This window comes from Rhinopithecus roxellana, chromosome 14 (genome assembly GCF_007565055.1).
Source record: "Rhinopithecus roxellana isolate Shanxi Qingling chromosome 14, ASM756505v1, whole genome shotgun sequence".
In the NCBI taxonomy this organism is placed as follows: domain Eukaryota; kingdom Metazoa; phylum Chordata; class Mammalia; order Primates; family Cercopithecidae; genus Rhinopithecus; species Rhinopithecus roxellana.
In genome coordinates this window covers 40,595,836-40,606,112 of record NC_044562.1, presented here as the reverse complement: position 1 = coordinate 40,606,112, position 10,277 = coordinate 40,595,836, and the positions used below count along the sequence as shown (strand labels likewise).

The 10,277-nt window shown below is 34.7% G+C and overlaps 1 pseudogene across 1 annotated transcript; it reads left to right on the top strand.

The window, feature by feature from the left end:
* The first annotated feature begins 6,585 nt into the window (after nt 1–6,585).
* On the top strand, nt 6,586–8,733 carry LOC104658146 (annotated as a pseudogene). The gene has a single exon (XR_747390.2). The product of XR_747390.2 is annotated as a cytoskeleton-associated protein 2 pseudogene (transcript).
* Nucleotides 8,734–10,277: the final 1,544 nt, after the last annotated feature.

The following is a 10,277-nucleotide window of genomic DNA, read 5'->3' as shown; positions in this document are numbered from 1 at the left end:
CACACACAGCTAGAATTTATTATTTTAAAAAGAAAAGTAAAAAAAAAAAAAAAAAAATCCAGAAAGGTTAAGAGAGAAACACACCATAAGGTAGAAAGGATGAGGTTCTTGAATGTGGTAGTAATATAATCAGACTTAATTTTTAGGAAAATTATTCTATCAGTGGAGTGTAGAAAAAAATTAAAATAACTGAAATGGGTAAAGAGTAGAAGCCTCCTTCACCTGTACTAACACCAAGGATGTAATTGTCCCAATTAATATAGTAAAATGAAAATAAATAAGTATGCAACCTAGTAAACTGCAAACACATTTTGAGTAATATTTACTAAGAACAGAGTTGGATGTCTTTCTGGTCCAAATTTGCAAAAGCATTTTAGTTGAGTGCTTGATAATTATTCACACAAAGAACATTTATTCGAACTGAACTGTGCCCAGGGAAACCAAACACAGCAGTGAAAAGTAAAGGTTGAATTAATGTCGGTAACTTGAAAAAGAATATGAACAGTAACTCAACAGCACATTTCTTTTTTTATGTGAATATTCGTTTCACAGTGTCTGCTACCCTATAGCTCATTATCTCACTTTTAGAATAGATGATTTTTATTGCAGAATATTTTTCTAAATTCCCTGGAATACTGAGATATTTGGTAATTTTTACTGTGTATTTAAATAAATTTCATGCTTATACACATTACTTGACTGTCTAAATCAGGGTCCTCCACCCCCAGGCCTCAGACCAGTATTGGTTCATGGCCTGTTAGGAACTGGGCCACACAGCAGGAGGTGAGCGGCAGGTGAGTGAGTGAAACTTCTGTATATACAGTCGCTCCCCAAGGCTCACACTACTTAGTGCCTGAGTTCCATCTCCTGTCAGATCAGGAACAGCATTACATTTTCATAGGAGTGGGAACCTTATTGTTAACTGTGTGTCGAGGGATCTAGGTTGCGTGCTCCTTATGAGAATCGAATACCTGATAATCTGTCACTGTCTCCCATCACCCTCAGATGTGACTGTCCAGTTGCAGGAAAACAAGCTCAGGGCTCCCACTGATTCTACATTATGATGAGTTGTATAATTATTTCATTATAGATACAATGGAATAATAACAGAAATAAAGTGCTTGAATCATCCCAAAACCATCCCCCAACCCTGGTCTATGGAAAACTGTCATCCCCAAAACCAGTCCTCTAGACAATGAATTAACATTAAGTGATTATTAAGAGCAATAAAAGTAAGCAGTAGAGTTTCTTCATCAGTTATTTAGTACTACAATAATACTATGTAATAATACTATATAACACAATAACTGCCATAATTACTATATCATAATGTTATATAATGTCATAATACTATTAAATGAATTACCCCCAAAATAAGTGGCTTAAAACAATAAGTACTTACACAGCCCTTTTGGATAGTAGGTCAATCATTTAGGATGAACTCAGTGGGACAGCTGTTCTGATCTCAAATGGGCTCCTTTACACGTTTAGTGTTTCAGTATCTGTTGTGACTTTGTCATCTGGCTGTTGCCTGTGTTGTTATGGGTGACTAGGCCTCCTCCAGCATGCTAACCTCCTCTGTTGCTGAAGCTCAGAACCAGTACACTGATCACTTCCAATACATTCTAGCAGTCAGTGTAAATTATAATGCCAGTACAGAGTGAAAGGATGGAGAAAGAGATTCCACCTCTTTAGTGAGAAGTGGTGCAAGTTATGCAGTACAGGGTGTAGATTTAGTGAATTCTGTCATATGCATATACATATACATACACATAATATATTCCAAGAAAATATTTCAGTAAAATTAATTTTGACCTAGTGAAATAATTTATGGATTTTAATACTGTCATAAGTTAATACTGTTAAGAAAGTTTAATTTACATTAAAATTGCTTCACTGTTTATAAAAATTCATAGAATTAAAGAATCCCTTGTCATGTTAATTTATATTACCAACTTTAAAAAGCCATTCATGGACATTTATTAAACACTTATATGCACATTGTACTAGGTGTTGGGGGAAAAGCGACTAACAGAATCCATGTAGTTCCTGCTTGTGATAATTAATTTTTGTGCCCCACTAATACAGCACTGTCATAGAAATTATAATATAGTGAATCTAATAGTGTCATTCCAAATCTTCAAAATGCAGGCTAAGGTGTCTATAGAATTAAAAATAAAGAATGAATAGATTATGCTGACTTTTAATCAGTTGTCAGAATTTGAAATAAATTTAGAACGGGGAGCAGGACACTCAAAGCTGATCATACCATTAGGGAAAGGGCAGCAGCAGCAAAACACCACATAGAATTAAAAATTGTATACAGATAAAGGATGTGGTTCCTCAGAATGGATTTCTAACATAATCTACAAGTTAAACCAGGAAGTCTGTTAAGTTATGTACTTTCTTTTCCCAGAGTATTTGTCAATCAATACCAATTGTTGTATATCCTGGAACATCCATTACATAGTAGTTTAAAAATTATAAATTATTTTTATACACATTTTCTTTTATGACCTTAACAGCTTTTTGAGATGGGCAAAACAGTAATTATTAGACATTTTTCGATAAACTTAATTTAGAGAGATTATTTTATTTGCCCTTGTTTCTCAACTTGTTCATGTTAGAATAAAGACATAAGTTCCTGGTGCCTGACAGCTAATGTTCTGTGTTTATGACAGGCTAGCTTAGGTTTCTTTCTATAACAAATGGGGTTCCTAATCATATATGTCTTCCAGCCATGCCACTTTGAGAATTCATGATAGTTCTTGTGATTAATAATGGATAACCTATGTTTTCTCTGGCATACATACACATGAATTATAAAGAATTTTTTTTTAATTAAAGCCCAATTAAAATATTGTACAAGACCTATCTTCTTTCAAAACCCTACGGAATTTAGGAAATCCCCATTTATATGCAAGAGGTTGTTCAAAGGTTTATTGTTCCAAGAAGATCACATAATTCTTTGAGATATCAATTTCTTACTAATATTCTCTCATGAGTACCATGAAGCCTCTCTGAAAACCATTCCTGTACAATACCAAAGTAAGTTCCTAAATTCTAGTGCAGATTCATAAGGGAAGATTTTAGAGGCAGTTATCTGACTCTAGCACCATTCAGTTAGGTCAAGAATACAAAAATATATACAAGGTGGATCAGGGTATAGAGGTCAGAGGATTCCATAAGGAGGGCTTCTTTGGAGGAAGTTGTTCTTTGTAGGGAAATATCTGCACCTTGCCTTAAGTCCAATGGAGACGAGAGAGTCTGCAACTGGATCTGGAGAGCCTAGAATGTGTCACTTGCAATTGGAGACACTCAAGACCTGTGTTTGATGTATACCTGAGAAAGTCAAAGCAGCTAATGGCAGGGCAAAAATAGAAGGAGCAGGATTCTATATTTAAAAAGTAACTACACTCTCAACATCAGGAAAGGCCAGGAATGTGAGTTGGGTGGGAGTGAAAGTTGGCAGTCATTTTAAATATTACTTAATAATGTAGCCTGGAAAAAAAATGAGACCCCAGTAGGGAAGGACAGATAGAGCCCCACATATAATATAGTCACTTATACAATTTCTAATCATAGTGTAATTTTCTTTTATTTTGTTTTGCAAAATCCAATATGACATTGTTTTTTCTCAAATTTCAGATTTTTACATTTCATATTGTAAGTGGATGCATATTATTGTATGTGATATTATATAGATGATTATTTACCTGTGCCTGGAAATTTAAGTTGGTTCCTATTGTTTTGGTTTAGATTTTTTCCTATTTTTTTATTTTGCTGGTATAAATAATCCTGATATTAACATATTTATTTATATAGCTATTTCTTACCTTTAAATCTCTTTTTCTTAAACTTTGTGAAATGTTTTCTATGTGTCAGTTCATATAATTGAATATTTTAAAGCATATACTTTGCTTATGACTAAAAGCTACGGTGTTGCAAAGATTTTTTTCATCTTTACGTAATTGTAATGTGAGTGCTTTATGGTAGCGGCAAAACTTGTAACAATTTCTTATTGATTTTAATTATAATTATTTTTCGTTAATAGTTTATATGCAGACAAAATCCTCACTCTACAGTTTAGTATTACATGCAGTCAGGCAAACCAAAACACGAATTAGATTTATATTTCTAATACAAAAACAAAGACATATTTCAGATAATGTTATGCATCTAGAAAATGTAGAAATGTTGACTACAAAAACTGTAGAAAGTTTATAAATTAAAATAATCTATATAAGCTTTCTGTGCATACAATATACTGTCATTCTTTTCTTTTTGACCATTTTAAAATTTCATTTGTATTTTCAAAATTAATGCCCATAATTTATATAAAATTCATGTACATGCATATAATTATACATATGTTCAAACATACATGCATATGAATATACATATGTTCAAACATATATGTATATATTGCTATGTAGGGAGCATGCAATTTATGATATTAAAATTCTTTTACATCATAAGAAACAGCATTTTTTGTCACCCTTTACCAACGAGATTTCGTTGTTGTGTTTTTTGTTTTGTTTTGTTTTTGAGATGGAGTCTCACCCTGTCGCCCAGGCTAAAATGCAATGGCACAATCTCAGCTCACTGCAACCACCGCCTCCCAGGTTCAAACCATTCCCCTGCCTCAGCCTCCTGAGTAGCTGGGATTACAGGTGTCTGCCACCATGCCCAGCTATTTTTTTTTTTTTTTCGTATTTTTAGTAGAGACAGGGTTTCACCATGTTGGCCAGGCTGGTCTCGAACTCCTGACCTTGTGGCCTGCCCACCTCGGCCTCCCAAAGTGCAGGGATTACAGGCATGAGACACCGCTCCCGGCCACCAACTAGATTTCTTTCAGCAAAAGAAACTGGGCTTAAGGGGGAAAAATAATAAATTATAATGTATATTGGAATTCTTACTATCAACACCGCATTTTATATAAATACATTCCTATTAATGAGCAATTAACCAGTCAAAGCCTAAGAAAGATGAACTATTCCCTACGTATTTTTTTTTTTGTTTTTGTGATGCTGTATAACAGATGAAATTTTATGTCATGAGGCATTAGTATACTGTTAAATTTTAATTTCAATTAATGATCTTTATACTTTTCTTTTATGCACATGAGGGATATTTTAGGCATTCATTTCCCTTCTAATTAGCTTTTATTGCTGAATTCATTCTGAATCAGGAAGTCATTAAATGCTAAAACATTCACAGCTGAATTTACTTATCCCCTAATAAAATAAATTAGTCCTTTGAACAAAGAAATCTAAAATTTTTATTTAACCAACCTAGATTTAAATTAGGTACACACACACACGCACTTACAAACACACACATGTGTACACACACACGTATACACACAACATTTCCCTGAACAGAATTCTGATCATATTGTCTGGCAATGGTCACATAGAATTCACTGGATACTCATTTTCTATTATTTCCTATTTTTTGCATGTTTCAAGAACATCTCAATGTTCCCTGAAAATATAATGCACTGTTGTAGCTTTGAGCCTTTGTTCTCCTGTGGGAGAAAGTATTTCTCTTCTGTTTTTCTTTAACCAACTTCTAACCACACCTCCAGATCCAGTTTTAACAATTTTTAGATGTGAAAACTTGACATCAAAACAAACTATTATAATGGAGATTTGATGATATAAATCTCTTAAGTTTCTAAAATTTATTGCAAAGAGTAAAATACTGAAAGAGTCAAAGATAAGTTAAATCAAAAACAAGTTACTTAAAAATTAAATTTATGAAACAGTTTAAATGGAATAAAGTAGCATCCCTTTAAATAAAATAACCACTCCATGCTGGATGCAGTGGCTCACGCCTGTAATCTCAGCACTTTGGGAGGCCGAGGCGGGCAGATCACTTGAGGTCAGGAGTTTGAGACCAGCCTGGCTAACATGGTGAAACCCTGTCTCTACTAAAAATACAAAAATTAGCCAGGCATGGTGGAGTGCATCTGTAGCCCCAGTTACCTGGGAGGCTGAGGCAAGAGAATTGATTTAATCTGGGAGGTGGAGGTTGCAGTGAGCTGAGATCGGCCACTGCCCTCCCTCCTGGGCAACAAAGCGAGACTCTGTCTCAAAAACAAACAAACAAACAAAACAACAAAAAAACACTCCAACTATGCTAGTGAAATTTTCCTATATAGCATCTTGGGCCATTTTTTTCCCCCAAAAAGCAGGTTCGTAGTTCATAATAGAAATAATAAGAAAAATGTGTTTTGCTTGTTTTTATTTGCTTTTCAAAACTATGTTTTTTGGGCCCAAATCATAAAATCTGAATGAAACTCTGCAACAATGTAAATTTGAAAAGACCTTCCCAATTGATTTAAATGATCAGTCTCATTTAGAAACCATTTTCCCAGACAAGATTTAATAAACAAATGATAAATACATAGTCATTAAAAGCTAATCAGCCCATAAATAAATTTCCAAAGAAGTGCTCCTATATAGTTTAGATTACTTACAGATATTTAATTATTTAATTTTTTAAACATTGCTCCAAATTGTATTGTATTTTACTTTCCTTTTTATTCTTTAAATATTCATGCAGTGCAGTGTATGCAGTGTGCGGCGGCCGTGGTCTGAGCGAGTCCTATCCAGGTGCTAAAGCGGAGACGCATCCCCCGACCCGAGGCTACGATGAGCACCCCGGCCGTGCCCCAGGACCTGCAGCTGCCCCCGAGTCAGAGGGCCCAGTCCGCATTCAAAGAGCAAAGAAGACAAAAACTGAAGGAACATCTGTTGAGAAGAAAAACGCTTTTTGCATACAAGCAGGAAAATGAGATGTTATCCAGTAGAGGTCGGAGAGTTGTGACATCTGAGGAGCAAGTTCAAGAAGGGACTAAAGTGCTGAAACTTAAAACAAAAATGGCTGATAAAGAAAATATGAAGAGACCTGCAGAGAGCAAAAATAATACAGTAGTGGAGAAAAACTTCATTCCTTTAAAACCTTCAAATGAACTAACCAATTCAACTGTAGTAATTGACACGCATAAATCTAAGGATAATAATCAGACTCCGCATTTGTTACTAACTGAAGATGATCCCCAAAGTCAACATATGACATTAAGTCAGGCATTTCACCTTAAAAACAACAGCAAAAAGAAGCAAATGACTACAGAAAAACTAAAGCAAGATGCTAACATACCCAAGAAACCTGTGCTTGGATCTTATCGTGGCCAGATTGTTCAGTCTAAGATTAATTCATTTAGAAAACCTTTACAAGTCAAAGATGAGAGTTCTGCAGCAACAAAGAAACTTTCAGCCACTATCGCTAAAGCCACAAAGCCTCAGCCTGTAAACACCAGCAGTGTAACAGTGAAAAGTAATAGATCCTCCAATATGGCTGCCACTACTAAATTTGTGAGCACTATATCTCAGAACACACAACTTGTGCGACCTCCTATTAGAAGTCATCACAGTAGTACCCAGGACACTGTGAAACAAGGCATCAGTAGAACCTCTGCCAACGTTACAATCCGGAAAGGGCCTCGTGAAAAAGAACTATTACAATCAAAAACAGCTTTATCTAGTGTCAAAACCAGTTCTTCTCAAAATGTAATAAGAAATAAGACACTATCAAGATGCATAGCATCTGAAGTTGTAACCAGGCCTGCTTCACTGTCTAATGATAAACTGATGGAAAAGTCAAAGCCCGTTGACCAGCGAAGACATACAGGAAAAGCAACTGTTGATAGTAGATCAGCTCAGCCCAAAGAAACCTCAGAAGAGAGAAAAGCTCGTCTGAGTGAGTGGAAAGCCGGCAAAGGAAGAGTGCTGAAAAGGCCCCCTAACTCAGTAGTTACTCAGCATGAGCCTGAAGGACAAAATGAAAAACCAGTTGGGTCTTTTTGGACTACCACGGCAGAAGAAGATGAACAAAGATTATTTACTGAAAAAGTAAACAACACATTTTCTGAATGCCTGAACTTGATTAATGAGGGATGTCCAAAAGAAGATATACTGATCACACTGAATGACCTGATTAAAAATATTCCAGATGCCAAAAAGCTTGTTAAGTATTGGATATGTCTTGCACTTATTGAACCAATCACAAGTCCTATTGAAAATATTATTGCAATCTATGAGAAAGCCATTCTAGCAGGGGCTCAGCCTATTGAAGAGATGCGACACACGATTGTAGATATTCTAACAATGAAGAGTCAAGAAAAAGCTAATTTAGGAGAAAATATGGAGAAGGCTTGTGCAACCAAGGAAGAAGTCAAAGAAGTCAGTATTGAAGATACAGGTGTTGATGTAGATCCAGAAAAACTGGAAATGGAGAGTAAACATCATAGAAATTTGCTACTTCAAGATTGTGAGAAAGAGCAAGAGAACAAAACAAAAGATCCAACCCATGATGTTAAAACCCCCAGTACAAAAACGAGGACAAGTTGCTTAATTAAATATAATGTGTCTAGTACACCATACTTGCAAAGTGTGAAAAAGAAGGTGCAGTTTGATGAAACAAATTCTACATTTAAAGAGCTGAAGTTCTTAACACCAGTGAGACGTTCTCGACGTCTTCAAGAGAAAACTTCTAAATTGCCAGATATGTTAAAAGATCATTATCCTTGTGTGTCTTCATTGGAACAGCTAACGGAGTTGGGAAGAGAAACCGATGCTTTTGTATGCCGCCCTAATGCAGCACTGTGCCGGGTGTACTATGAGGCTGATATACCATAACAGAAATAAAGCTCTGATAGGGAACGGGGTTATTATTATGTGTGGGGTATTTTGTTTTGAGTAGCTTTATATTGCCCTTAGGTCTGGAGTTGGCCATGTACCTATGTATCCTAAGTATTCACGGCAGTGAACTCCTTTATTAACATTCATGTTATGGCAAGAGTTGTCCTGCTCTGCATTGGAAAGCTAATCCTACCTTGCCAATCTCAATCGACTGTTTTTTTCTTTCAGATAGGTAAATTTTGTCAGCTAGTTTACTATGTTCCTTGAATATAAACAGGTTATAATACTACCCTGTTCACTTTACTAAATATAAGTACAGTAATGATGCATCATTAGCAAATGAGGTATTCTAGGTAAAATGTGTATGTTTGCCTTGACATGTTTTTAAAAGTGATGATGTACCTCTGCCTTTAAACAGAATGCTATTTTTTTTTTTTTTTGGCCTTTCTTGGATTAATCAAAAATTGTAAAGAATGACTCACTTGGGAGTACTAAGACACAGGAGGTTTAGCTTGCTTTCTTACCAAATTCATGTTACCCAGACTTGTGTTCTCTCGTGTCCCTTGGACTGCATGTTGATTGATGAAAAGTGTCTGTACTGTCACTTTTTGTCAGTAGTAGTCTGTGGTCTCGTGGCCTCTTTAGATTATAATTGGGGTCACCAAGAAGGATACTCAATTAAATATCCCATTTCTAAGAGAAGATACTTTGTGTGAGAAAGGAAAGATGCCAGAGTTAGTGGTTTAACTTCTGTAACTTCACTTGGTAGATTTTAAACAATTAGAATGGACTTAGGGAAAGTATATCATACTGCATAAATGTCATTCTAGTTTAGACAGCATTTCTAAAATACCTGATACTAATACTTGTTTTGTTCCCTATAACATAAAAACTTCACTGTTAAGTCATGTCCCCTGAAACATGATAGTTACATACACAGTTTTCTCTCCACACATAAATAACACTGCTAAAGTTGTTTTGTAAGGTTCCAAACTAATAATTATATGGCACATATCTGTCAACTCTGCAGTTTCAAATAAGTGACTTTTTAATTGTAAAAGATTAGTTTAAAAACTGTATGAATGTGGTTGAAGATCACATGCTCAGTCGTTTTTATGTTCATTCCATTTGTATATCTCTTTTTCTATTTATTGACTTCTCATGTTCTAGACAGTAGGACTTTTATTCTGTGTACCTGATATATATACAATTAAAATATCTGTATAATGATGTTTTAATGAAGTTTATTTCAACAAATATTTTATGAAATGCAGATTAACCACAGTGAATGAATTTTAGCTTTCCTTTTGAAATATGAAATACATTGTAAGATTCGACTTGAGGTTTTTGACACTAAAGTACATGCTTAATGGTATATTTTCAAAAATCATCAGTCTACTTATATAAACTTTACCTAATTTTTTTGACTTTAACAAAAACATAACTATGCCTTTTTTCATACTTTGACCCAAAATATGCCATTTTGAAATAAAGTTCAAGGTTTGATACACTCAAAAAATAAATAAATAAATAAATAAATAAATAAATAAATATTCATTGAACATTTGT